The sequence below is a fragment of the Oncorhynchus clarkii genome, chromosome 9, assembly GCF_045791955.1.
Source record: "Oncorhynchus clarkii lewisi isolate Uvic-CL-2024 chromosome 9, UVic_Ocla_1.0, whole genome shotgun sequence".
NCBI classification, from domain to species: domain Eukaryota; kingdom Metazoa; phylum Chordata; class Actinopteri; order Salmoniformes; family Salmonidae; genus Oncorhynchus; species Oncorhynchus clarkii.
The window spans coordinates 15,252,364-15,278,490 of record NC_092155.1 but is presented as its reverse complement, the minus strand read 5'-3'; the positions used below and the strand labels follow the sequence as shown (position 1 = coordinate 15,278,490).

At 44.0% G+C, this 26,127-nt stretch overlaps 1 protein-coding gene and 1 pseudogene across 1 annotated transcript in view; both read left to right on the top strand.

The window, feature by feature from the left end:
* The window catches only part of LOC139415963 (fucolectin-like), a 246,422-nt pseudogene that overhangs the window by 54,434 nt on the left and 165,861 nt on the right, over nucleotides 1-26,127 (top strand).
* LOC139415958 (NDRG family member 2) overlaps nucleotides 17,145-26,127 on the top strand; it is a 38,893-nt gene continuing 29,910 nt past the window's right edge. Inside the window, exon 1 of the mRNA XM_071164152.1 lies at nucleotides 17,145-17,859. The gene's annotated coding sequence lies outside the window, so the exon portion shown is untranslated. The remainder of the gene's footprint in view (nucleotides 17,860-26,127) is intronic.

The window sequence follows — 26,127 nt, the reverse complement described above, 5'->3', positions numbered from 1 at the left end:
TTTCCTGCCTTTTTTCTCCCTTTGAAGATGTGCAGGGAGGGAGGGAGGTAGGGAGGGAGAGAGGGGATTAGCTATATCTGTCTTTCTCCCTCTTTCCTTGATGCTGTCCCTTACAGACTCGTTTTATATTCCTCCCTCCATACGTCCTCTCTGTCATTAGCAAGTTCTCTCTCTCTCTCCCTCCTGAGCCATTGTTGAGGTCAAACAATACTGAGTGTTGTTCCAGATTAGTACCAGAGAGAGTGAGAGAGAATAGATAGTCAATCAGGAATATCCCTGTATAACACAATCCACTACACCACTACCAGGAATCTGCTTGTGAAAAACACATGAATAGATGTGTACACAGAATTTGCAAGCTACAGAAAATGTACCATGTAAACCAATTTTTGGAAAATAATAGGATTATGTCAATGAGCTTCCAGCATGCACAATATATATTTAATCTGTTGAAAATAGGGTATTGGCAACGGTGGCCGTGTGTGTGTGTTTGGGGCTGGGGCTGGGGGGTTGGCAAGAGAGAGGAAAAGAGTCCTGTGTCTATGAATAGAGGCAAAAAGAGTTAGTGCAAAAAGGGCACATGCAGATAGTCCAGGTAACTATTTGTGTTGGTCCCATATTTCATGAGCTGAAATAAAAGATCCCAGAAATGTTCCAGCACAAAAAGCTTATTCTCTCAAATTTTGTGCACAAATTTGTTTAAATCCCTGTTAGTGAGCATTTATCCTTTGCCAAGATAATCCATCCACCTGACAGGTGTGGCATATCAAGAAGCTAATTAAACAGTATGAGCATTACACAGGGGCACCTTGTGCTAGGGACAATAAAAGGTCACTCTAAAATGTTTTGTTTTGTCACACAACACAATGCCACAGATGTCTCAAGTTTTGAGGGAGTATGCAATTGGCATGCTGACTGAAGGAATGTCCACCAAAGCTGTTGCCAGAGAATTGAGTGTTCATTTCTCTACCATAAACTGCCTCCAACGCCGTTTTAGAGAATTTGGCAGTACGTCCAACCAGCTATTTAGCAGTCTGATGGCTTGTGGGTAGAAGCTGTTCAGGAGCCTTTTAGACTTTTTTGCCATGCGATAGCAAAGAGAACAGTCTATGACTTGGGTGGCTGGAGTCTTTGAAAATGTTTGTCCCTCTCTCTGACACTGCCTGGTATAGAGGCCCTGATGGCAGAGAGTTCAACCCCAGTGATGTACTGGGCCGTACACAATACCCTCTGAAGCGCCTTGCGGTCGGATGCCGAGCAGTTGCCATACCAAGAGGTGATGCAACCAGCCAGGATGCTCTCGATGGTGCAGCTGTAGAACTTTTTGAGAATCTGAGGGCCCATGCCAAATCTTTTCTAGACTCCTGAGGGGTAAAAGGCTTTGTCGTATCCCTTTTCACAACTGTGTTAGTGTGTTTGGACCAAGATAGGTCCTTAGCGATGTGGACACTGAGGAACCTGAAGTTCTCAACCATCTCCACTACAGATCCGTCAATGTGAATGGGGGCGTGATCAGCCCTCATTTCCTGTAGTCAACAATAAGCTCCTTTGTCTTGTTCATGTTGAGGGAGAGGTTGTCCTAGCACCACCCTTCCAGGTCTCTAACCTCTCTATAGGCTGTCTCATGGTTGCTGGTGATCAGGCCCACCACCGTCGTGTCATCAGCAAATTTAGTGATGGTGTTGGAGTTGTGCGCGGCCACAAAGTCGTACAGGAGGGGACTAAGCACGCATGCACCCCCGAGGTGCCCCAATGTCGAGGGTCAGTATGGCGGATGTGTTGTTGCCTACCTTCACCACCTGGGGGCGGCCCATCAAGAAATTCAGGATCCAGTTTCAGAGGATGGTGTTCCATCCCAGGGACCTTAGCTTAATGATGAGTTTGGGGGGCACTATTGTGTTGAATGCTGAACTGTACTAAATTAACAGCATTCTCACATAGTTGTTTCTCTTCTCCAGGTGTGAAAGGGCAATGTGGAGTTTAATAGAGATTGCGTCATCTGTGGATCTGTTTGGGAGGTATGCAATTTGGAAAAGGTCCAGGGTTTCTGGGATGATAGTGTTGATGTGAGCCATGACCTGCCTTTCAAAGCATTTCATGGCTACAGACCTGAGTGCTACGAGGCGGTAGTCACTTAGACATGTTACCTTGGCGATCTTGGGCACATTGACTATGGTGATCTGCTTGAAACATGTAGGTGTTATAGACTGGGTCAGGAAGAGGTTGAAAATGTCAATGAAGACACTTGCCAGCTGATCAGCGCATGCTCCGAATATGCATCCTGTAATCCGTCTGGCCCTGCGGCCATGTGAATGTTAACCTGTTTAAAGGTCTTACTCACATCGGCTACGGAACAGCTGGTGCACTCATGCATTGTTCAGTGTTGTTTGCCTTGAAGCGAGCATAAAAGGCATTTAGCTCGTCTGGTAGGCTTGCGTCACTGGGCAGCTCTCGGCTGGGTTTCCCTTTGTAAACCATGATGGTTTGCAAACCATGCCACATCCGACAAGTGTCAGAGCCAGTGTAATAGGATTCGATCTTAGTCCTTTATTTCAGGTTTTGCCTGTTTGGTGGTTCATCAGAGGGCGTTGCAGGAATTCTTATAAGTGTCCGGATTTGTGTCCCGCTCCATGAAAGCGGCAGCTCTAGCCTTTAGGTCAGTATGGATGTTGCCTGTAATCCATGGCTTCTGGTTGGGATATGAACGCACCGTCACTGTGAGGACGATGTCATCAATGCACTTATCAATGAAGCCATTGGATTAATCCTGGAACATATTCTAGTCTGTGCTACCAAAACAGTCCTGTTGCTTAGCATCCACTTCATTGGATCACTTCGTATTGAGCGCGTCACTGGTACTTCCTGTTTGAGGTTTTGCATGTAATCAGGAATCAGGAGGATAGAGTTATGGTCAGATTTGCAAAATGGAGGCCGAGGGCTCTGTATGCGTCTCTGTTTTTGGAGTAAAGGTGACTAGTTGCACAGGTGACATGCTGGTAGAATTGGGGTAAATCGGATTTCAATTTTCCTGTGTTAAAATCACCAGCCACTAGGAGCGCCGCCTCTGGATGAGCATTTTCTTGTTTGCTTATGACCCTATACAGCTTGTTGAGTGTGGTCTTAGTGCCAGCATCAGTTTGTGGTGGTAAATAGACAGCTAAGAAAAATATAGATGGAAACTATATTGGTAAATAGTATGGTCTACAGCTTATCATGAGGTTTTCTAACTGAGGGGAGCAGAACCTCAAGGCTTCTTTTATATTAGAGATTGCGCACCAGTCTTTGTTGACAAAGAGACACACCACACCCCCACGGATCTTACCGGATGCTCCTGTTCTGAGGATGGGAGCAAGAGAGAAAGGAACAAAGCGAGAGTGAAAAATAGAGAGCGAGGGGGACAGAGAGAGAGGGGACAGAGAGAGGGAGGGTGGGGGTAGGGGGCTGTAGAGAGAGAGAGGGGGAGAGAGAGCGAGGGAGTGGGACAGAGCGAGAGACGGAGGGTTGGGGCAGTAGAGAGAGAGAGGGGGCTGTAGAGAGAGAGAGGGTAGGGGCAGTAGAGAGAGAGAGAGGGTGGGGGCAGTAGAGAGAGGGGGGGCAGTAGAGAGAGAGAGGGTGGGTGCCAGTGGAGAGAGAGAGGGTGGGGCAGTAGAGAGAGAGAGAGGGTGGGGGCAGTAGAGAGAGAGAGAGAGAGAGAGAGGGTGGGGGCAGTAGAGAGAGAGAGAGGGTGGGGGCAGTAGAGAGAGAGAGGGTGGGGGCAGTAGAGAGAGAGGGTGGGGGGCAGTAGAGAGAGAGAGGGGGCAGTAGAGAGAGAGAGGGTGGGGGCAGTAGAGAGAGAGAGGGTGGGGGCAGTAGAGAGAGAGAGGGTGGGGGCCAGTGGAGAGAGAGAGGGTGGGGAAGTAGAGAGAGAGTGGGGGACAGAGAGAGAGAGAGGGTGGGGCAGTAGAGAAAGAGCGGGGGACAGAGAGAGAGAGAGGGTGGGGCAGTAGAGAGAAGGAGATTGTGGGGGCAGTAGAGAGAGAGAGGGTAGGGGCAGTAGAGAGAGATAGGGTAGAGGCAGTAGAGAGAGAGAGGGTGGGGGGCAGGAGAGAGCGGGAGACGTTGGGGCAGTAGAGAGAGGGTGAGGGCAGTAGAGAGAGAGAGGGGGGTGGGGTCAGTAGAGAGAGAGGGAGAGGGTGGGGGCAGTAGAGAGCGAGAGAGAGGGTGGGGGCAGTAGAGAGAGAGATAGGGTGGGGGCAGTAGAGAGAGAGAGAGAGAGAGGGTGGGGGCAGTAGAGAGAGAGAGAGAGAGTGGGGGCAGTAGAGAGAGAGAGAGAGAGAGGGTGGGGCAGTAGAGAGAGAGAGAGAGGGTGGGGGCAGTAGAGAGAGAGAGAGAGAGTGGGGGCAGTAGAGAGAGAGAGAGAGAGAGGGTGGGGCAGTAGAGAGAGAGAGAGAGAGAGGGTGGGGGCAGTAGAGAGAGAGAGAGAGAGAGGGTGGGGGCAGTAGAGAGAGAGAGAGAGAGTGGGGGCAGTAGAGAGAGAGAGAGAGAGTGGGGGCAGTAGAGAGAGAGAGAGAGAGGGTGGGGCAGTAGAGAGAGAGAGAGAGGGTGGGGGCAGTAGAGAGAGAGAGAGAGAGAGGGTGGGGGCAGTAGAGAGAGAGAGAGGGTGGGGGCAGTAGAGAGAGAGAGAGGGTGGGGGCAGTAGAGAGAGAGATAGGGTGGGGGCAGTAGAGAGCGAGAGAGAGGGTGGGGGCAGTAGAGAGAGAGATAGGGTGGGGGCAGTAGAGAGAGAGAGAGGTAGAGAGAGAGAGAGGGTGGGGGCAGTAGAGAGAGCAAAGCACTCGATAGGAACAGAGACAGAGGGTGAAAAAAGAGATTAACAAAAAAAAAAAGAATATAGCTAGGGAGAGGAAAAGACAGAGGGAGGGACAGAGAGAGAGATTGTGAAAGAGGGAGAGAGAGATTGTGAAAGAGGGAAAGAGAGAGGCAGTGAAAGGAACATGGTGACTGCCTCTGCTTTAAGTAGGTCAGGCACGATGTTATGTTGCAACATACATACATACATACATACAGTGTACATACATACATACATACATACATACATACATACATACATACATACATACATACATACAGTATACATACATACAGGACAGAGACACACAGACCTATACAGAGCCATCAGAGAGGGGGAGGAGAGATGAACGAAGGGTGGAAACACAGAGAGAGAGAGAGAGAGAGAGAGAAGGAGTGAGAGAGAAAAAGAAAGAGAGTGTGAGAGGGGGGGACAGAGACAGAGGGATGGTGAGAGCAAGCAGTGACATGTATTCATGCATGCCAAGGAAAGTCAGGCTTCCCCAAAAAATTGACCAATAATTTTTATTTTTTTTATTTTTTATATATATCATTCGTCTCTCTGTGTTTGATAATTTTCCTTAATTTCGCAAGAGGCTGAATTTTTCTCACCGGGAAAGCATCCAAACGGGCAAAACAGCTCCCCCTCTGTCTCTGTATGTGTAGGCCGTCTATCTGATGCTGTCTGGTCCAAAAGAGTATGACATTGTTGCCACCCGTAGCATTGAATGCAAGTGAAGCCAGCGAGCATTTGGCCTCCCATGATAAAAAATAAAATAAAATAATAGCCAAATCAGCTTTGAGTGAGCTCAACTGTGAATGGTCCTGGCGCACCAAAATCAGTGTTAAGTGAGGCCAGTTTGGATTTGGTGTCACTCCTATCAAATCGCATCGTACGTCATTGGCAGAAACAACTTGAATTGTGTTGTCCTCTGGTGGCTAGCTGGCCAGCTAAAATCGTCCCTTTCCTAAATTAGCCAAGGGGTGGAGATAGGGATTTGGACTTGTGGTTTTACTTCATTCTCTGTAGCGGCCAATGATTATAACGGTGATTCTGATCCAACCATTAATTCATACATTGTTGTGCCCCTGGCCTGAGAGGATGGAAGTTCAATATGTAGCTAGATGTAGAAGGCTAATGTTAACTAGCTAACGTTGCCCATGAATGGAAGTTATGCTAGCGAGCAAGCATTTTAGCCAGGTAGCAGAGGACAACAAAAAATAAAAGAGTGTACTGTATGACAGAGTGATAGACCATTTTGTCAACATGAAAGAGGAGGATGGCATTGGCGTTTCTCTACAAGTAGTGGGAGTCAGATGTTTTTTCTACATGCACACACGCTCACAGTCAGAACTATGGACAGCCACATCATATTTAGCTTACACTGATTGGGCTAAACTGTTTTTTTGTGTATATTTTAGTTGTTACTGGAGTAAGCATAGGGGATTTGATGATGTTGAAGTTGAAATGGTGCTGGAATAGTGGTGGCACCTCCTGTTTTCTTTGCGACTTTTCGGTAAATCTCCGTGGTTTGAAATCGATAGTTGTTTAGTGGTCCGGAAATCTAGGAAACTTGCTTGGTCATGTAACTGTTTGTTACATGCAATATTCTTTGTGGACTTCACCAGACAGAGGTTGCTCTCTGGTTTTGTTATTAAACTGTGTCTTCTTATTGTCTCCTTTAGGCCTATACTGTATATCACGGTGTCAAGGCATGTGAACTAACAGGTTTTTGAGCAAACAATGCAATTATCACAACACATAGGTTGTAATATGGCTTTCTTTTCTGGCATCCCCAGTGATTTTACCCACGCACCGCTACTGGGAGCAATAGAGAAAGGATCAGAGAGAGAGTGAAAAAGAGAGAAGGGGCACAGAGAGAGAGAGGGAGAGGGGCGCAAAGAGAGAGGGAGGGGCACAGAGAGAGAGGGGGGTGGGAGCAAGAGAGAGTGCAAAGCAGCGATAGGGACAGATATGTGAAAAAAGAAAGATTAACAGAGCAAGGGAGACGAAGAGAGAGATTGATGGACAGAGAGAGAGAGAGAGTGGGAAAGATGGAGAGAGGGGCAGTGAAAGACAGCCCTGATGTCATAGTGACTGCCTCTGCTTTAAGTAGGTCAGGCAGGATGTTGTGATGTCACTCCCAATCACAGCGGAGCTGGGACACACCCCCTAGCTGCCACTTCCTCAAGAAAACAAACACACCAGACACTCCCCCCTCTCTCCCTCCTTCCCTTCTCCTCTCCACTCCCTCCTCTCCTCCCAATGTTATGCAGCTGTCTCAACAACACAAATCAAATTAAATCATATCAAATGTTATTTGTCACATGCGCAGGTGTAGACCTTACAGTGAAATGTTTACTGACAAGCCCTTAACCAACAATGCAGTTTGAAGAAAAATAAGTGTTAAGTAAAAAATAGAAGAGCAGCAGTAAAATAGCAGTAGCGAGGCGATATACAGGGGGTACCGGAACAGTCAATGTGGAGGCTATATACAGGGGGTACCGGAACAGTCAATGTGGAGGCTATATACAGGGGGTACCGGAACAGTCAATGTGGAGGCTATATACAGGGGGTACCGGAACAGTCAATGTGGAGGCTATATACAGGGGGTACCGGAACAGTCAATGTGGAGGCTATATACAGGGGGTACCGGAACAGTCAATGTGGAGGCTATATACAGGGGGTACCGGAACAGTCAATGTGGAGGCTATATACAGGGGGTACCAGAACAGTCAATGTGGAGGCTATATACAGGGGGTACCAGAACAGTCAATGTGGAGGCTATATACAGGGGGTACCGGAACAGTCAATGTCGAGGCTATATACAGGGGGTACCGGAACAGTCAATGTGGAGGCTATATACAGGGGGTACCAGAACAGTCAATGTGGAGGCTATATACAGGGGGTACCGGAACAGTCAATGTGGAGGCTATATACAGGGGGTACCGGAACTCCTTCAACTGGAGCTGTAAAGATCCCTGTGACAGAGAGAGAGAGAGAGAGAGAGAGAGGGAGAGTGGGAGGAAAGCGAGGGAGAGAAAGAGCAAGGGAGAGAGGAGAGCGAGGGAGAGTGAGGAAAGACACAAATGTGGATAAGGGAAAGCATTTTTTTAAAAAATAACAATGAGAGAAAATGTTTGTTTTTTTATAAAATAAAAGTACCTGTGTTTGTGTTGTATCCGTTGCCAATGTCTATATTGACTTTCTTCTAGACGAATATGATTGTGGTGTCATGTGGCCCAATAGTTTCACCTTGAAGTCCAACTGAAAAAGCTCCCTTTGTAGGTATAAGAGACAAGAACAGGAAACAAAACGTGTTTGTAGCTTACTGGTACCTACTGTTCACAAGGTGGAGACAACTGCACAAATAAGACTATTTAACATTTTCAGCACATTTTAATTTTGAAATTATGATCATGGAAACCGTGCTTCACATTGTTGTCATCTTGTGATTCCATTGTCTTTCTGCAGCTGGTCTTTCTCGTTCTCTACAGCTTTCATCTGGTTCTCTACAGCTTTCATCTGGTTCTCTACAGCTTTCATCTGGTTCTCTACAGCTTTCAACGTCGATGCTGGAGCTGTAATAAAATTAACAGCAAAAGGTCCAATAACTTTTCAACCTTATTTTTTATTTAACCTTTATTTAACTAGGCAAGTCAGTTAATTAAGAACAAATTATTATTTGCAATGACAGTCTACCCCGGCCAAACCCGGACGACGCTTGTCCAATTTTTGCCGCCCTATGGGGACTCCCAATCACAGCCGAATGTGATTTGAACCAGGGACTGTAGTGACGCCTCTTGCATTGAGATGCAGTGCCTTAGACCGCTGCGTCACTTGGTAAGAAAGCTCAGCAATGCAACTGCGAAAACTGCCATTCTTTTTGTTGTTGTTGTTGTTGTTGTTGTTGTTGTTGTTGTTGTTGTTGTTGTTGTTGTTGTTGTTGTTGTTGTTGTTGTTGTTGTTGCGGTGTCTCTCCTTTCTTTTATACTTTGTTGGAGTTGCTGAGTTTGTAAATGTTCCTGTCAAATTATATTTGATCTATTTATTTTAACAAATGTAGAAGGTGGATGTCCATAAAATGAGGAGAAAGGTTTTTCTCGTAACACATCTTTAAGGCTCACTTAAATAAAACACTTAAAACACTTAAAACTCACTTAAATAAAACAACTTCATTCAATTAATTTCAATACAAATAACTTTAAATTCCTGAGAAACCCCATAGACAAACCCCAAAGACCTTCAGTTAATACACCAACCATACTGCAGTTAAAGTCTCTGGCAGTACTGTGGTCCCAAACAGAACATCATATGAGCCATTTGGGTTGAGAGAGGGAGAAAGCTGTAGAGTGGTGAGTGGGCCTGGATCATTACCATTGAGTTGTTTCCTGTTGTTTTTCCCTTTCTGTGGAACTACAGATGCAGGATCTTAATTTGATCACTCTTATGTTGCTGAGAATTTTCCTGCCCAACAGGAAAAGCAAATGTATAGTGTATTTAGTTTACAAAAATGCCTCTAAAGTTTGTCATTTCCACTTTGCAATTCCAGACTTGATTTGCCCTAACGAAAAATACATCAACTCCCTACAAAAATGTCCATTCATTATAATCCACATAATAATTCACATTTCCTGTTGCTGCAGGATTATTTTCCTTATTTAGCAAACTGGCTCAAATTAAGATCCTACATATGTACATTAACCCCGTTTCTCTGTAACAAGGACAGCAGGAACAGAGTGAAGCACTGGGAGGTTAAATGGCGATGGGGTAGGATGGAGCCGAGGGAGGTGGACAAGGGGTGGTAGCGGGGTTAAACTAAACAGATTAACAGGAGCCTGCAGTTGATCAGGGGCATCAGAGAATGAGGGGGAAAGCAATCAGTCTGAAACACCACATCCAGAACATCTTCATCAACAATCATTTGAGGTAGAGGAGGCAATATTCTGAAGATCTAAGAAACCATCAGGGCAAAAACACCAGGAGAGAGGGAGAGTGAGAGAAACGACCAAGACGGGAAAATTAGGAGTTAGTTAAACGGATTAAACTGGGACCTTGCAACAATATCAGGGATCAAGTGGAGCAAAGCTCAGATCAAGTGGAGCAAAGAGAAGAGGCAATATTCAAACACAATGATGATGAAGGTGATTGTCACGCTTAGGCCCAAAGTCCTGGTGATCATCATGTGGAACAAAGAATCGGAATTCACTGACTTTGAGTTTGCTGTGATCATCTGAAGGACAAAAGAGAGAGAGAGAGAGAGAGAGAGAGGGTGTGAGATAACTTTTGTGAGTGTAATGTTTACTGTACATTTGTTATTGTTTATTTCACTTTAGCTTTTTATCTATTGCACTTGCTTGGCAATGTAAACATACGTTTCCCATGCCAATAAAGCCCCTTAAATTAAAATGTAATTGAGAGAGAGAGAGAGAGAGAGAGACTGGAAGGATATCTGCCTGAAAGACTGGGATGGAGGGACATTGTGAACAGCTGGGATGAGATTTCTGACTATTCACTTGGCAGAAGAAGGACATGTTGTTATGAGGCTGGGTTAGATGGAAACATATATCATCAGTCAGACTGAAACAGGACTCTTCTTTGTTAGACAGAAATCTAACAACAGCTCCAATCTCATCATCACTACACTATAATTGACTACAGCCCTGTCCAGCAGGCAAACCTGGGTTCAAATAGTATTCATAATATTTAAAAATGCTTTGAGTGTTGGATTAATCTGGAATGACAGACGTGCGGGTGGATGATTTTCCCTTTTGGGAATGTTACATTGGTTCCACTGTGCCAGGCAAAGCTTTATCAAGCACAGCGGAGGATTTGTACGATTTCTAATATTGTTTGAACCAATGTCTGGTGGATCAATGCTGTGTGAGGACTGTTATTTTATCAGCACACATTCAGATAATGAAGTGGGGAGGTTGGTGGTTGGGGAAAGGAACAACATGGACATGTGGATGGACTGCTCAAAAAGCTAACAGTTGAATAATTGATCAACGGTTTGATGTTTTTTAAAGTCCTGCACATGATTTTTAAAGCCGAGCACGCATGCACACACACACACACACATTACTCGTTATATATTGCTGTACTGTCGGAACTAGAAGCACAAGCATTTCGCTACACTGGCAATAACATCTGCTAACCATGTGTATGTGACCAATCAAAATTTATTTGAAGCACACAGTGCTTGCTTCTCAGTGCCAAAACAATTCCTATATTGTTCCATTTTCACTTCAGGTGGCTTTGTTCCTGGCTCAACAGTTGGTCTGCGACATCCTTATCAACAAAATAAATAAAACACCTTTTATTCCCCTGCTCTAAAGCCAACGGCTGTTCCTGTATTTCATTGTGTGATTAAGTAAGCTATGGTACCTTGTCAAATTGGACTGTTGAGTTGATGATAATGTATTATTTTCTTGACTGTAACTAACACGGCTCATTTGTTGACATGAAGAGTTATACACTGACTTGGCAAACTGCGCTCTAAACTGAACTGGCATGTTTTCCATTGGGAGTTTCCATGGTTGACTTTCAAACCGTTTCCTGTGAATGATATATGACCTGTCCATGTCATAGTGACCTGTGTGGGATGGGACTCTAAAAACCACCTTCTGACACACGGTCAAGATCACTGTATTCATTTTGATGGGATGTTGAACGGTTCGAAGGATTTAGGTTTCCACTATCTGTGTGTCCTACGCTTCAAGGTCGATCACGTTAACTGCCTGCAAATTCTAATGCATTGATATGTCTCATGGATGTCACTGTTAAAATGAAGGATGGATAAGGCAGTCTATTTCCCAATCTTAATCGACCCCTAAGCCCTTTCAAACGAATTGTGGCTGCTTGAGGCTGATAAGACCAGTTGAATGGTTCTTGTGAGTTTACAACTGTAAATTACTGTGTGTTAGATGTTTTTTTTTTATAGCTTTTTAAAATTTTAATTATGTCTCATCAGATGCTGCTGTTGACTGGAGTTGGAGGTAACTGGAGGGAGACTGGGAGAGGTGTTTGTGGTGCGTCATGGCAACAGAAATGAGTCTGTGGTGTGTCACTGTAACTTAATGGGGATCTGTGTGTGTGTGAGAGAGAGACCGAGAGGGAGAGAGAGAGACCGAGAGAGAGAGAGAGAGAGAGAGAGAGAGAGAGAGAGAGAGAGAGAGGGCAACACAATTAGACCCAACCAAATCAAGAGAAAGCAAAAAGATCATTACTTGACAAATTGGCAAGAATTAACCAAAAACCTGAACAAACTGGAATGCTATTTCGACCTAAACAGAGTACACAGTGGCAGAATACCTGACCACCGTGACTGACCCAAAATGAAAAAAAGCTTTGACTATGTGCAGACTCAGTGAGCGTAGCCTTGCTATTGAGAGGCCGCCGTAGGCAGACCTGGCTCTCAAGAGAAGACAGGCTACGTGCACACTGCCCACAAAATGAGGTAGAAACTGAGCTGTACTTCCTAACCTCCTGCCAAATGTATGACCATATAAGATACACATATTTCCCTCAGATTACACAGACCCACAAAGAAATTGAAAACAAATTCAATTTTGATAAACTCCCATATCTATTGGGTGAAATATCACAGTGTGCCATCATAGCAGCAAGATGTGTGACTTTCTACCTTAAGAAAAGTTGCCTGGCTACCCAGACTCCTTGCTCCGGCCACGCCCACAGACGTTAGTTTCTTCTCCACAATGAGTCTGGATCTGATTCCCTCCCTGACCCTTCACTGAATTCGAACCCATTCGGGGCCATCTGATTGGTCCAGAAACCATTGGGTTGGGCCAGAGCCAGACCACACGTGGAAGCATCAGTGACTAGATCAATAGAAAAGTGGTCAGATGAAGCAGATGCTAAGCTACAGGACTGTTTTGCTAGCACAGACTGGAATATGTACCGGGATTCCTCCAATGGCATTGAGGAGCACACCACATCAATGACATCGTCTCCACAGTGACCGTACGTACATACCCCAACCAGAAGCCATGGATTCCAGGAAGCATCCACACTGAGCTAAAGGCTAGAACTGCTGCTTTCAAGAAGCTTATAAGAAATTCCGCTATGCCCTCTGACAAACCATCAAACAGGCAAAGCATCAATACAGGACAAAGATCGAGTCATACTACACAGGCTCCGACGCTCGTCGGATGTAGCAGGGCCTGCAAACCATTACAGACTACAAAGGGAAGCACAGCCGAGAGCTGCCCAGTGACATGAGCCTACCCGAAGAGCTTAACTACTTCTATGCTCGCCTCGAGGCAAATAACACAGAGTACCAGCTGTATCGGAAGACTGTGTGATCACGCTCTCCGCAGCCCGATGTGAGTAAGACCTTTAGACAGGTCAACATTCACAAGGCCGCAGGACCAGACGGATTACAAGGACGGTGACCAACTGGCAAGTGTCTTCACTGACATTTTCAACCTCTCCCTGTCCGAGTCTGTAGTACCTACATGTTTTAAGCAGACCACCATAGTGCCTGTGCCCAAGAACACTAAGGTAACCTGCCTAAATGACTACCGACCCATAGCACTCACGTCTGTAGCCATGAAGTGCTTTGAAAGGCTGGTCATGGCTCATATCAACACCATCATCCCAGAAACCCTAGACCCACACTAATTTGCATACCGCCCCAACCGATCCACAGATGATGCAGTCTCTATTGCACTCCACACTGCCCTTTCCCACCTGGACAAAAGGAACACCTATGTGAGAATGCTATTCATTGACAACAGCTCAGCGTTCAACACCATAGTGCCCTCAAAGCTCATCACTAAACTAAGGACCCTGGGACTAAACACCTCCCTCTGCAACTGGATCCTGGACTTCCTGACGGGCTGCCCCCAGGTGGTAAGGGTAAGTAACAACACATCCGCCACGCTGATCCTCAACAAGGGGCCCCTCAGGGGTGCGTGCTCAGCCCCCTCCTGTACTCCCTGTTCACTCATGACTGCACGGCCAGACACGACTCCAACACCATCATTAAATTTGCCGATGACACACAAGTGGTAGGCCTGATCACCGACAACAACGAGACAGCCTATAGGGAGGAGGTCAGAGACCTGGCAGTGTGGTGCCAGGACAACAACCTCTCCCTCAACGTGATCAAGACAAAGAAGATGATTGTGGACTACAGGAAAAAGAGGACCGAGCACGCCCCCATTCTCATCGACATGGAGCAGGTTGAGAGCTTCAAGTTCCTTGGTGTCCACATCACCAACAAACTAACATGGTCCAAGCACACCATGACAGTCGTGAAGCGGACACGACAAAACCTATTCCCCCTCAGGAGACTGAAAAGATTTGGCATGGGTCCTCAGATCCTCAAAAGATTCTACAGCTGCACTGGTTGCATCACTGCCTGGTTTGGAAACTGCTCGGCCTCCGACCGCAAGGCACAGTACATCACTGGGGCCAAGCTTCCTGTCATCCAGGAACTCTATACCAGGCAGTGTCAGAGGAAGGCCCTAAAAATGGTCAAATACTCCAGCCACCCTAGTCATAGACTGTTCTCTCTGCTACCACAAGGCAAGCGGTACCGGAGCGCCAAGTCTAGGTCCAAGAGGCTTCTAAACAGCTTCTACCCCCAAGCCATAAGACTGAACATCTAGTCAAATGGCTACCCAGACTATTCGCATCCCCCCTCCCCACCACTGCCACTCTGTGTTGTCATCATTGCATAGTCACTTTACCTACATGTACATACTACCTCAACTAACTGGTGCTCCCGCACATATGGACCTTGCATTGTGCACGGGGGCATTGTCATGCTAAAAGAGGAAAGGGCCTTCCCCAAACTCTTGTCTCAAAGTTGGAAGCACAGAATCGTCTAGAATGTCATTGTATGCTATAAACCTTCTTAGGGATTAGGTATCCTGTCAACAGGATGGCAGGTAGCCTAGTGGTTAGAGAGTTGGACTAGTAACCGGAAGGTTGCAACGATCGAATCCCTGAGCTGACAAGGTAAAAATCTGTCGTTCTGCCCCTGAACAAGGCAGTTAACCCACTGTTCCTAGGCCGTCATTGTAAATATGAACTTGTTCTTAACTGACTTTCCTGCAAGATGCAAGATCGAGTTTGTATTTCCAATCGTTCAATTTGCAAAGAAAGGAATCTGTGAAAATCTAACCATAAACGTTGTTTCAACCAGTCAAATCACGTTTGTATTTATTCCTCAGAGATCCTAAAACGTAACAAGACTTCACTATATCATTAGGATTGTAGTGTATATCCTATAGGACACCAAATTTGGTCAGAGAGCGACGCCTTCATGGAGTGCCGATGACGCGGGCTGTCTTCACTTGATTAACTTTGTCAAATTAGCCAATGAGCTGGGCTTTACGGGAGTAAACATTTGCTAACCTTGTGCGACAGTAAACCTTTTTGTTTTGGATAAAAATGACAAGAATAAGGAGACGTATGATGTTATGAAAACTGGGTGTTTTGCAAATGTTGAACTTACAATATGGCTTCTAATACTGGAAGTCCAAGTCCAAGTATACAGATTTGACGATATTCTTGTAGAAAAAATGTCATGTAAATGTCTCCTTCACGATTTGCCCAAATGTACCTGGGTGTCTTCACACTAAATGTCATGTAGCTTGCTCATACTTCAAGTTATCAGTCTGAAACTTTGCACATACACTTCTGCCCTCTTGTGGACACCATCGGAATTACAACCAGAGTGGTAGCTAGATTTGGGACTTTTTTGTTGCATTTCAAAGATGGTGTTTTTTTTTTAAAGTTGTTTTTTTCTTCTACCAGATCTACTGTCTTATATACTCCTACATTAAATTCACATTTCCACAAACCTCAAAATGTTTCCTTTCAAATGGTACCAAGAACATGCATATCCTTGCAACAGGGCCGGAGCTACAGGCAGTTAGATTTGGGTATGTCATTTTCGGCGAAAATTGAAAAAAAGGGGGCTATCCCTAAGAGGTTTTAAGATTTGCCTTCACTGGAACTAAGGGGCATGGCTAGAACCATGACAAACATCCCCAGATCATTATTCCTCATCCACCAAACTTTACAGTTGGTACTATGCTTTGGGGCAAGTCGAGTTCTCCTGGCATCTGCCAAACCCAGATTCGTCAGTTGGATTGCCAGGAAGCGTGATTCATCAGTCCAGAGAACGCTTTTCCACTGATCCAGAGTCCAATGGTGGTGAGCTTTACACCACTCCAGCTGACAATTGGCATTGCACATGGTAATCTTAGGCTTGTGTGCAGCTGCTTGGCCATGGAAACACATTTCACAAAGCTCCCGATGAACAGTTCTTATGCTGACATTGCTCCCAGAAGCAGTTTGGAAGTCGGTAGTGAGTGTTGCAACCAAGGATAGAAGATTTTTACGCTCCACGTGCTTCATCATTCTGCGGTCCAGTTTTGTGAGCTTACCACCTCGTGGCTGAGCCGATGTTGCTCCTAGACGTTTCCACTTCACAATAACAGCACTTACAGTTGACCGGGGCAGCTGTAGCAGGGCAGAAATTTGACAAACTGACTTGTTGGAAAGGTGGCATCCTATGACGGTGGCACATTGAAAGTCACTGACCTCTTCAGTTAGGCCATTCTACTGACAATGTTTGTCTATGGAGATTGCATTGGCGGTGTACCCGATTTTATACACCGGTCAGCAACAGGTGTGCCTGAAATATCTGAATCAACTAATTTATTGGGGTTTCCACATACTTTGTATATATAGTGTATATTATGGACATTTTCTGAAATTGCAATGTAAAAATGTAAAATTAAATCCTGTGTAGCACCTTTACAACTTGTGAAATTCTCAGACTTAAGTATATAGAGCAAGACAGAGCAGCAGAATAATTCTGCGACATGTCAAGCTACAAGAAAATGGCAACCAGTGAGGCACAAACACCATTGTATATACAACCCAAATGTATCTGTTTATTTTTTCCGTTTTGTAATTGAACATTGTTACAACACTGTACACAGCCATTTCAAATGTCTCTATTCTTTTAAAAGTTATTTAGTGTAATGTTTACTTGTCGTTTATTTCACCTTTGTTTATTATCCATTTCACTTGCTTTGGCAACGTAAACATATGTGAATTGAGATTGGGAGAGAGAAAGATTTATTGGGTATTGTATACCCAACTTGTCACACCCCAATCACATAAAATCGAACAAAACAAAAAGTCCCCCAAAAATAGCGTAATGTTTTAACTCTCCAATGATCGAAAAGTTTAGTAGCCTTCAGTTATTCCGTTTATCTCAAACCATTCCGACACAACACTTCTGTACTAATTTTTCAAGAACCCAAACACCATTCCCTGCCTCGCTTTCCTACCCGGTAGCTTACCCCTTTGACATCCTTCACAAAAACATCCTTTTCCATTTCTCTCTGTTTTACTTTGAGGTGTGTATATTTGTTCTATTTGCACATCCCCAATAGCACTGTTTTTCGAATCATCGTATCTACTTCAAAACTGTAACCAGAACCTTGGAATGCGTGGGCGTTTTGTTCCACAAGCTATTTCAACAACGGGCGCCTACCATCACCCGTGAGAGGGGGGGGAGCCGAGAGTTAGACGAAGAGCTTTTGCCAATATCACATCGCCATTTAGTCGTTAGATAACCATTGTAGTTGTCAGTTTAGGATAGTTTTGCAATTTGAACGCTTTTATTAAATATATGCGAAATATTGACCTGCTAACGGATACTTTACATAAAAGCATAGTTGTCCCTCCCCTAAATCGTAGTAAAGTAACGTTATCCGTGTCTCTTGATTGACGGGTCCATATTTATTTTCCTGAAAGAACGGTAAAAAAAACATTTTTTTTAAATAAAGCCCTGTGAAACTGAAGAACGGTCAGCGAAAAATAACGGAGGTGGAAGAAATTGAAATATCAAGAAAGATTGTTGGGAGCATCCGAGGGACAAGTGTGAAAACAAGAAATCACTGAAAAAGAGACAAGAGTTGTGTCATTTGCATATTTCTTTAGACGTCCTTATTTTGTCAGAATTAGTTTGTTGACTTAGGGTAAGTACACTATTGTTATTTCACTAAATAATTGTTAATAACATAGTGTTAGTGTTTCGTTTTCTCGTGTCATTTTAGGCAAGTCTTTTGTCATAATTTTCAAATAACCTCAACAGTCGTGTTGAGTAAAATGCAAGTAAAAAACAACACGTTTAGAACAAAAGATTTTGATGGGCAGAGTGAGAACATGCCATTTATTCACCAAATTCGGGTATATAAATGCATTTTTTTCCTATTCTGCAACAGTGTGCATGATGAGAATAGTGTTAGTTTGTTATGATCATTTGAGCTGTGACCCCAGTCTTTGCCCCGCTGTGTCAAAACATCCACTGGTATAGGCCAGCAATGCAAATAAAAAACAACCATTTAGGACAAAAGGTTTTGATGGACGGAGCGAGAACATGCCATTTATTCACCAAATTCGGGTATATAAATGCATTTTTTTCCTATTCTGCAACAGTGTGCATGCTGAGAATAATGTTACAGTTTGTTATGATCATTTGAGCTGTGACCCCAGTCTTTACCCCGCTGAGTGAAAACATGCACTGGTATAGGCTACTTGTAAACAGTGCCTGGTTTAGCATGGCGCTCTGTTTATTTTCACAAACAAAGGGATATAGGGATAAATATGTCATATTTTCTCGACGGCTAGAAGGGATAGGTGTGTGTGTGTGTGCGCGCGCGCGCACTTGTGGCGTTGCCATTGACGGTCTTTGTTCAGTGTTTTCACTCCCCAGACAGAAATAACCCCCACCCCTCCCCACATATAATATGGTTATACCTTCTGTTTTTGTCTGTGTATTTGTGTGTCTCGGGCTGGGGGATGGGGATAGACCCGCGCGAGGTTCCTTGCGCGCGGTGTGTGCACGAACCACGGGGGAAATGTGTGTCAATGTCAAATGGAGGTGTGTCGCGCTCTGCTCGCCCAGCATGAAGACTCATGTGCGTTCATGTTAATTTTCGGACCTTTCAGAGATTTTTCATAGTTAGATTACAGCAAATGAATATATATGTGCTGCAGCCACAAACCATTGCATTGGCATGGCGAAAATCTAAGTGTTTTGATTCAAAGAATGACACAGGCAATAGGGCAGGCTTCAGTTGTGCGTGCACATCTAGGCCTATAGGCTGCCTCCTTGCTCTGCTCACGGCAGCCACAGCACAGGCTTCCACAAGCATACACACACACACACACACACACACATGCACGCACATGCACACGCAATGAGTCATACAGCATTTAAAGACATATTCAATGTTGTTCATACACACACCACACACACACACACACACATACATGCACACGCAATAAGTCATACAGCATTTAAAGACATATTCAATGAGATAGAGATATTGAGACATTGGCATTGGCATTGAGACATTGAGACATTGGCATTCCCAGCAGTGTGTAGTGGGTGGGGTAGGTAGGCAGTTCTACCTAAGGTCCATTTGGAGCGACTTATTTTGGTCTATATCGGGGTAGGCTATGTGTCTAGATTAGGGTAGGCTATGTGTCTAGATCGGGGTAGGCTATGTGTCTAGATCGGGGTAGGCTATGTGTCTAGATTGGGGTAGGCTATGTGTCTAGATCGGGGTAGGCTATGTGTCTAGATCGGGTAGGCTATGTGTCTAGCTAGATCGGGGTAGGCTATGTGTCTATATCGGGGTAGGCTATGTGTCTAGATCGGGGTAGGCTATGTGTCTAGATTGGGGTAGGCTATGTGTCTAGATCGGGGTAGGCTATGTGTCTAGATCGGGGTAAGGCTATGTGTCTAGATCGGGGTAAGGCTATGTGTCTAGATTGGGGTAGGCTATGTGTCTAGATTGGGATAGGCTATGTGTCTAGATCGGGGTAGGCTATGTGTCTAGATCGGGGTAGGCTATGTGTCTAGCTAGATCGGGGTAGGCTATGTGTCTATATCGGGGTAGGCTATGTGTCTATATCGGGGTAGGCTATGTGTCTAGATCGGGGTAGGCTATGTGTCTAGATTGGGGTAGGCTATGTGTCTAGATCGGGGTAGGCTATGTGTCTAGATCGGGGTAGGCTATGTGTCTAGATCGGGGTAGGCTATGTGTCTAGATCGGGGTAAGGCTATGTGTCTAGATTGGGGTAGGCTATGTGTCTAGATTGGGGTAGGCTATGTGTCTAGATAGGGGTAGGCTATGTGTCTAGATCGGGGTAGGCTATGTGTCTAGATTGGGGTAGGCTATGTGTCTAGATTGGGGTAGGCAATGTGTCTAGATCGGGGTAGGCTTTGTTACTAGATCGGGGTAGGCTATGTGTCTAGATCGGGGTAGGCTATGTGTCTAGATCGGGGTAGGCTATGTGTCTAGATCGGGGTGTTGACTGTGTTGACTACATTAACTTTCTCTTAACTGTGTTCCCTGCTAGGTGTGTTGACAGTCAGTGAGTTTTATGTCTGTATCCATGTGCAGTAGTGAATATCTCAGTATTTACACTGTGTTCCCTGTGGCCCAGGGCCAGACACAGATAGGCCAACCAGTATAATACCCTGTCTGTTCCCACACACACACACACACACACACACACACACACACACACACACACACACACACACACACACACACACACACACACACACACACACACACACACACACACGCTGCTCTTACAGCCACTCAACACAATCCTATTTATAACCATCACAACCCACCATGCTTCCCTCCTTCATTCATGTTTCCCGTGCTGGGTCCATTTGGCTACGGGTTGTAGGGTTGGACCTTGTGTTGTTTTGGTGCTGCCCTCAGGTGTGTGTGAGGGGGAGAGTGTGTGTGTGTTAGGGGGAGAGTGTGTGTGTGTGTGTGTGTGTGTGTGTGTGTGTGTGTGTGTGTGTGTGTGTGTGTGTGAGAGACACGTGGTGTTTGTGTGGGACTGAGGCTGGTGTGTGTGGTGTGTGTGGATCCATTTTAGATCCCCCCCACTCCTATTGACTCATGTTTTGTAACCCAGTCTCAACATGTCATGGCATTTTGAAAACACCATCACAGTTTAAGAAAGTTTTTTTTACAATATAGCACCACATTAGGCTGCTGTAACAACACCCATTAGTTCCTGTATGGATGCATCCCAAAGAGCACACTAAGAGTTCCCTACACAGTCCCACAGCGCTCTGGTCAAAGGTAGTGCACTAAATTGTGAATAGGGTGTCATTTGGGATGTGTTATGAGTTTTGGTACTCCAGCCACACAATCTGTTATTCAGACAATCATATCTCCTTTTCATTTACGTGTCATTTTACATAACCAACCCATCTCCAGCACATGAATCTCTGTATTGTTAATTTAGAGGCTTTACTGGTAATTGGTGTCCATAACTACACACACACACACACACACACACACACACACACACACACACACACACACACACACACACACACACACACACACACGACTGGTTGAATTAACAGCATGAATGTAGATGGTTGCCATCCAGAACAAGACAACAACAGCAACTCAGTACTCCATCTCCCTGAACTAAAGCGTTCAGAGAGTACTCTGTGTGAAAGTAAAACAGGTGTTGTCGGTGCCTCTGCTAGTCTATAGACAGTAAGGCAAAATGAGAAAGGGAGACTCCTTTCTATTTAGAGAACAGTAATATGTTCCACATATCCTCTCAGAAAAAAGGATGCATCGGCTAACAAATTACTCTGATTTAAAATAAAATAAAATTGTATTTGTCACATGCGCTGAATACAACAGGTGTAGACCTTACAGTGAAATGCTTACTTACAAGCCCTTAACCAACAATGCAGTTTGAAGAAAAATACTAACACAAAAAAATTAAATTAAACTAAAAATAATTAAATAGCAGCAGTAAAATTACAATAGCAAGGCTATGTATAGGGGGTACCGGTACAGAGTCAATGTGCGGGGGCACCGGTTAGTCGAGGTAATATGTACATGTAGATAGAGTTATTAAAGTGACTATGCATAGATAATAAAACAGAGAGTAGCAGCAGCATAAAAGAGGGGGGTGCAAATAGTCTGGGTAGTCATTTGATTAGATGTTCAGGAGTCTTATGGCTTGGGGGTAGAAGCTGTTTAGAAGCATCTTGGACCTAGACTTGGCTTTCCGGTACTGCTTTCCTTGCTGTAGCAGATTGAACAGTCTTAAGACTAGGGTGGCTGGAGTCTTTGACATTTTTTAGGGCATTCCTCTGACACCGCCTGGTATAGAGGTCCTGGATGGCAGGGAGCTTGGCCCAAGTGATATACTGGGCTGTTCGCACTACCCTCTGTAGTGCCTTGCGATTGGAGGCCGAGCAGTTGCCATACCTGGCAGTGATGCAACCAGTCAGGATGCTCTTGATGGTGCAGCTGTAGAACTTTTTGAGGATTCGATGTCCAGATAAACTCTCTATTTATTCTCTACGTGCATGGTGGATACCCTACGCTCCTGTGACCGTCCGGGATTCGAACCCCGGGCCTGTGTTGGCCCACTGAGCAAAAGCCTCCCATCAGTTTTCTCAATGTACTACCAGTCCATAATCACAGCTCTACATTTTTTTTTGCTGTCTAGTCAGTAGCTATCAAGCCCTATCAGTAGATTACAGATCACATTGCCGTTGCTCATTTCTGAAAACGTTGTTGTGATGCCACTGTCTGATGTAAGCTACAGTCAAATTTGTAGAGATCTGATGGAAATTGTGGTTTAAAGGTAAATGGTTTCTGTTGCAATCAGCTATATATATATATATATATATATACAATATTTATAAGCGATTGGACTTCACGGTGTTGTTTACACTGTAGGTATTAAGTATTAAATTCAAGCTTTCATAACAATCGGCAATTGGCATTTTTGGACACCGATCACGGCCTATTACATTGCACTCCACGAGGAGACTGCGTGGCAGGCTGACTACCTGTTATGCGAGTGCAGCAAGGAGCCAAGGTAAGGTGCTAGCTAGCATTAAACTTATCTTGTAAAAAACATTCAATCTTAACATAATCACTAGTTAACTACACATGCTTGATGATATTACTAGTTTATCCAGCTTGTCCTGCGTTGTATATAATCGATGCGGTGCCTGTTAATTTATCATTGAATCACACCCTACTTCGCCAAACGGGTGATTTAACCTTTTAAGGCTAGGGGGCAGTATTCGGAAGTTTGGGTGACTGAGGTGCCCAAAGTAAACTGCCTGTTACTCAGGGAAAGTCTAATAATTAGGACCCAAATTGCAGTTCATATGGCTTCCAATAGATGTCAACAGTCTTTAGAAATTGTTTCAAGCTTGTTTTTTGAAAAATGAAGAAGTATTCGTATTCTTTTTAAGTTTCCCTCAGAAGGACTCTTGTCTATTTGCCTGAATGAGTGCGCGCTCCTCGTTCTTTTTCTCCTTGATTGAACACCGTATATTCCGTCTAAAATTTGATCGATTATTTACATACTAGGGTACCTGAGGTTGGATTAGAAACGTTGTTTGAATTGTTTGGACAAAGTTTACAGGTAACTTTTTAGATTCCTTTGTAGGCATGTTGGGCGGGTTGGGACAGGTGGATTTATAAATCACACACCAAATAAACGGACATTTTTGGGATATAAAGAATGACTTTCTCGAACAAAACAACCATTCATTGTGTAACTGGGACCCTTTGGATTGCAAAAAGATGAAGATCTTCAAAGGCAAGTGATTTACTTTATCACTGAGTTTTGCGACACCTGTGCAGTTTATGAATTCATGTTAATGCAGGAAGTGGGTGAGGCTCTGTCCTCAGATGATCAAATGCTATGATTTTGCCGTAAAGCCTAGTGTAAATCGGACTAAGAGGTTCGATTACCAAGATTCTAAGCTAAAGAATGGTGTATAACACTTATATTTTTATGAATGTTTAATAATACTACTTTTGTATTTTGAATTTCGCACTCTGCAATTTCACCGTATGTTGTTGAGGTGGGACGCTAGCCTCCCAATGATAAGAATAAAGTTAAACGTTAGCTTTTTTACATGGCACATATTGCACTTTTACTTTCTTCTCCGACACTTTGTTTTTGCATTATTTAAATTGAACATGTTACCATATTTATTTGAGACTAAATTGATTTTATTGATGTATTATATTAAATATAAATAAGTGTTCATTCAATCTATATACAGTGCCTTGCGAAAGTATTCGGCCCCCTTGAACTTTGCGACCTTTTGCCACATTTCAGGCTTCAAACATAAAGATATAAAACTGTATTTTTTTTGTGAAGAATCAACAACAAGTGGGGCACAATCATCAAGTGGAACGACATTTATTCGATATTTCAAACTTTTTTAACAAATCAAAAACTGAAAAATTGGGCGTGCAAAATTATTCAGCCCCCTTAAGTTAATACTTTGTAGCGCCACCTTTTGCTGCGATTACAGCTGTAAGTCGCTTGGGGAATGTCTCTATCAGTTTTGCACATCGAGAGACTGAAATTTTTTCCCATTCCTCCTTGCAAAACAGCTCGAGCTCAGTGAGGTTGGATGGAGAGCATTTGTGAACAGCAGTTTTCAGTTCTTTCCACAGATTCTCGATTGGATTCAGGTCTGGACTTTGACTTGGCCATTCTAACACCTGGATATGTTTATTTTTGAACCATTCCATTGTAGATTTTGCTTTATGTTTTGGATCATTGTCTTGTTGGAAGACAAATCTCCGTCCCAGTCTCAGGTCTTTTGCAGACTCCATCAGGTTTTCTTCCAGAATGGTCCTGTATTTGGCTCCATCCATCTTCCCATCAATTTTAACCATCTTCCCTGTCCCTGCTGAAGAAAAGCAGGCCCAAACCATGATGCTGCCACCACCATGTTTGACAGTGGGGATGGTGTGTTCAGCTGTGTTGCTTTTACGCCAAACATAACGTTTTGCATTGTTGCCAAAAAGTTCAATTTTGGTTTCATCTGACCAGAGCACCTTCTTCCACATGTTTGGTGTGTCTCCCAGGTGGCTTGTGGCAAACTTTAAACAACACTTTTTATGGATATCTTTAAGAAATGGCTTTCTTCTTGCCACTCTTCCATAAAGGCCAGATTTGTGCAATATATGATTGTTGTCCTATGGACAGAGTCTCCCACCTCAGCTGTAGATCTCTGCAGTTCATCCAGAGTGATCATGGGCCTCTTGGCTGCATCTCTGATCAGTCTTCTCCTTGTATGAGCTGAAAGTTTAGAGGGACGGCCAGGTCTTGGTAGATTTGCAGTGGTCTGATACTCCTTTCATTTCAATATTATCGCTTGCACAGTGCTCCTTGGGATGTTTAAAGCTTGGGAAATCTTTTTGTATCCAAATCCGGCTTTAAACTTCTTCACAACAGTATCTCGGACCTGCCTGGTGTGTTCCTTGTTCTTCATGATGCTCTCTGCGCTTTTAACGGACCTCTGAGACTATCACAGTGCAGGTGCATTTATACAGAGACTTGATTACACACAGGTGGATTGTATTTATCATCATTAGTCATTTAGGTCAACATTGGATCATTCAGAGATCCTCACTGAACTTCTGGAGAGAGTTTGCTGCACTGAAAGTAAAGGGGCTGAATAATTTTGCACGCCCAATTTTTCAGTTTTTGATTTGTTAAAAAAGTTTGAAATATCCAATAAATGTCGTTCCACTTCATGATTGTGTCCCACTTGTTGTTGATTCTTCACAAAAAAAATACAGTTTTATATCTTTATGTTTGAAGCCTGAAATGTGGCAAAAGGTCGCAAAGTTCAAGGGGGCCAAATACTTTCGCAAGGCACTGTATATATATATATATATCTATCTCAGCCAAAAAATATCAACCGATTTATCGGTATCAACTTTTTTTGGTCCTCCAATAATCGGTATCGGCGTGGAAAAATCATAATCAGTCGACCTCTAATAGGTATGGTTTACTGTATTTGGTTGGTATCATTCACTCTCTCACCATTGTCAACCAAATAACATTATACAAGCACGATGTGCATTTGATTTGTAGAGACTAATTTAGATTCAATTTGACATTCACACTGAAGTTAGGCGTTTGATTTATTTTGGCTTTGCTGACTTACTCACTGAACGCTGCCAGGTGGTGGCCTCCTATAGCTACTGTTCATATCTGGCTATCTGGATCGGCTACAGATGCAAGACCTTAATTTGATCACTCTTTTGTTGATGAGAATTTTCCTGCATGGCAGGAAATGCAAACATGTCTATTTGAGTTTTAAAAAGGCTTCTGAAGTTTGAAATTCCACTTACATTTTTAGACTTGATTTGCTCTAACGAATAATGTGTCAATCCCTACAAAAA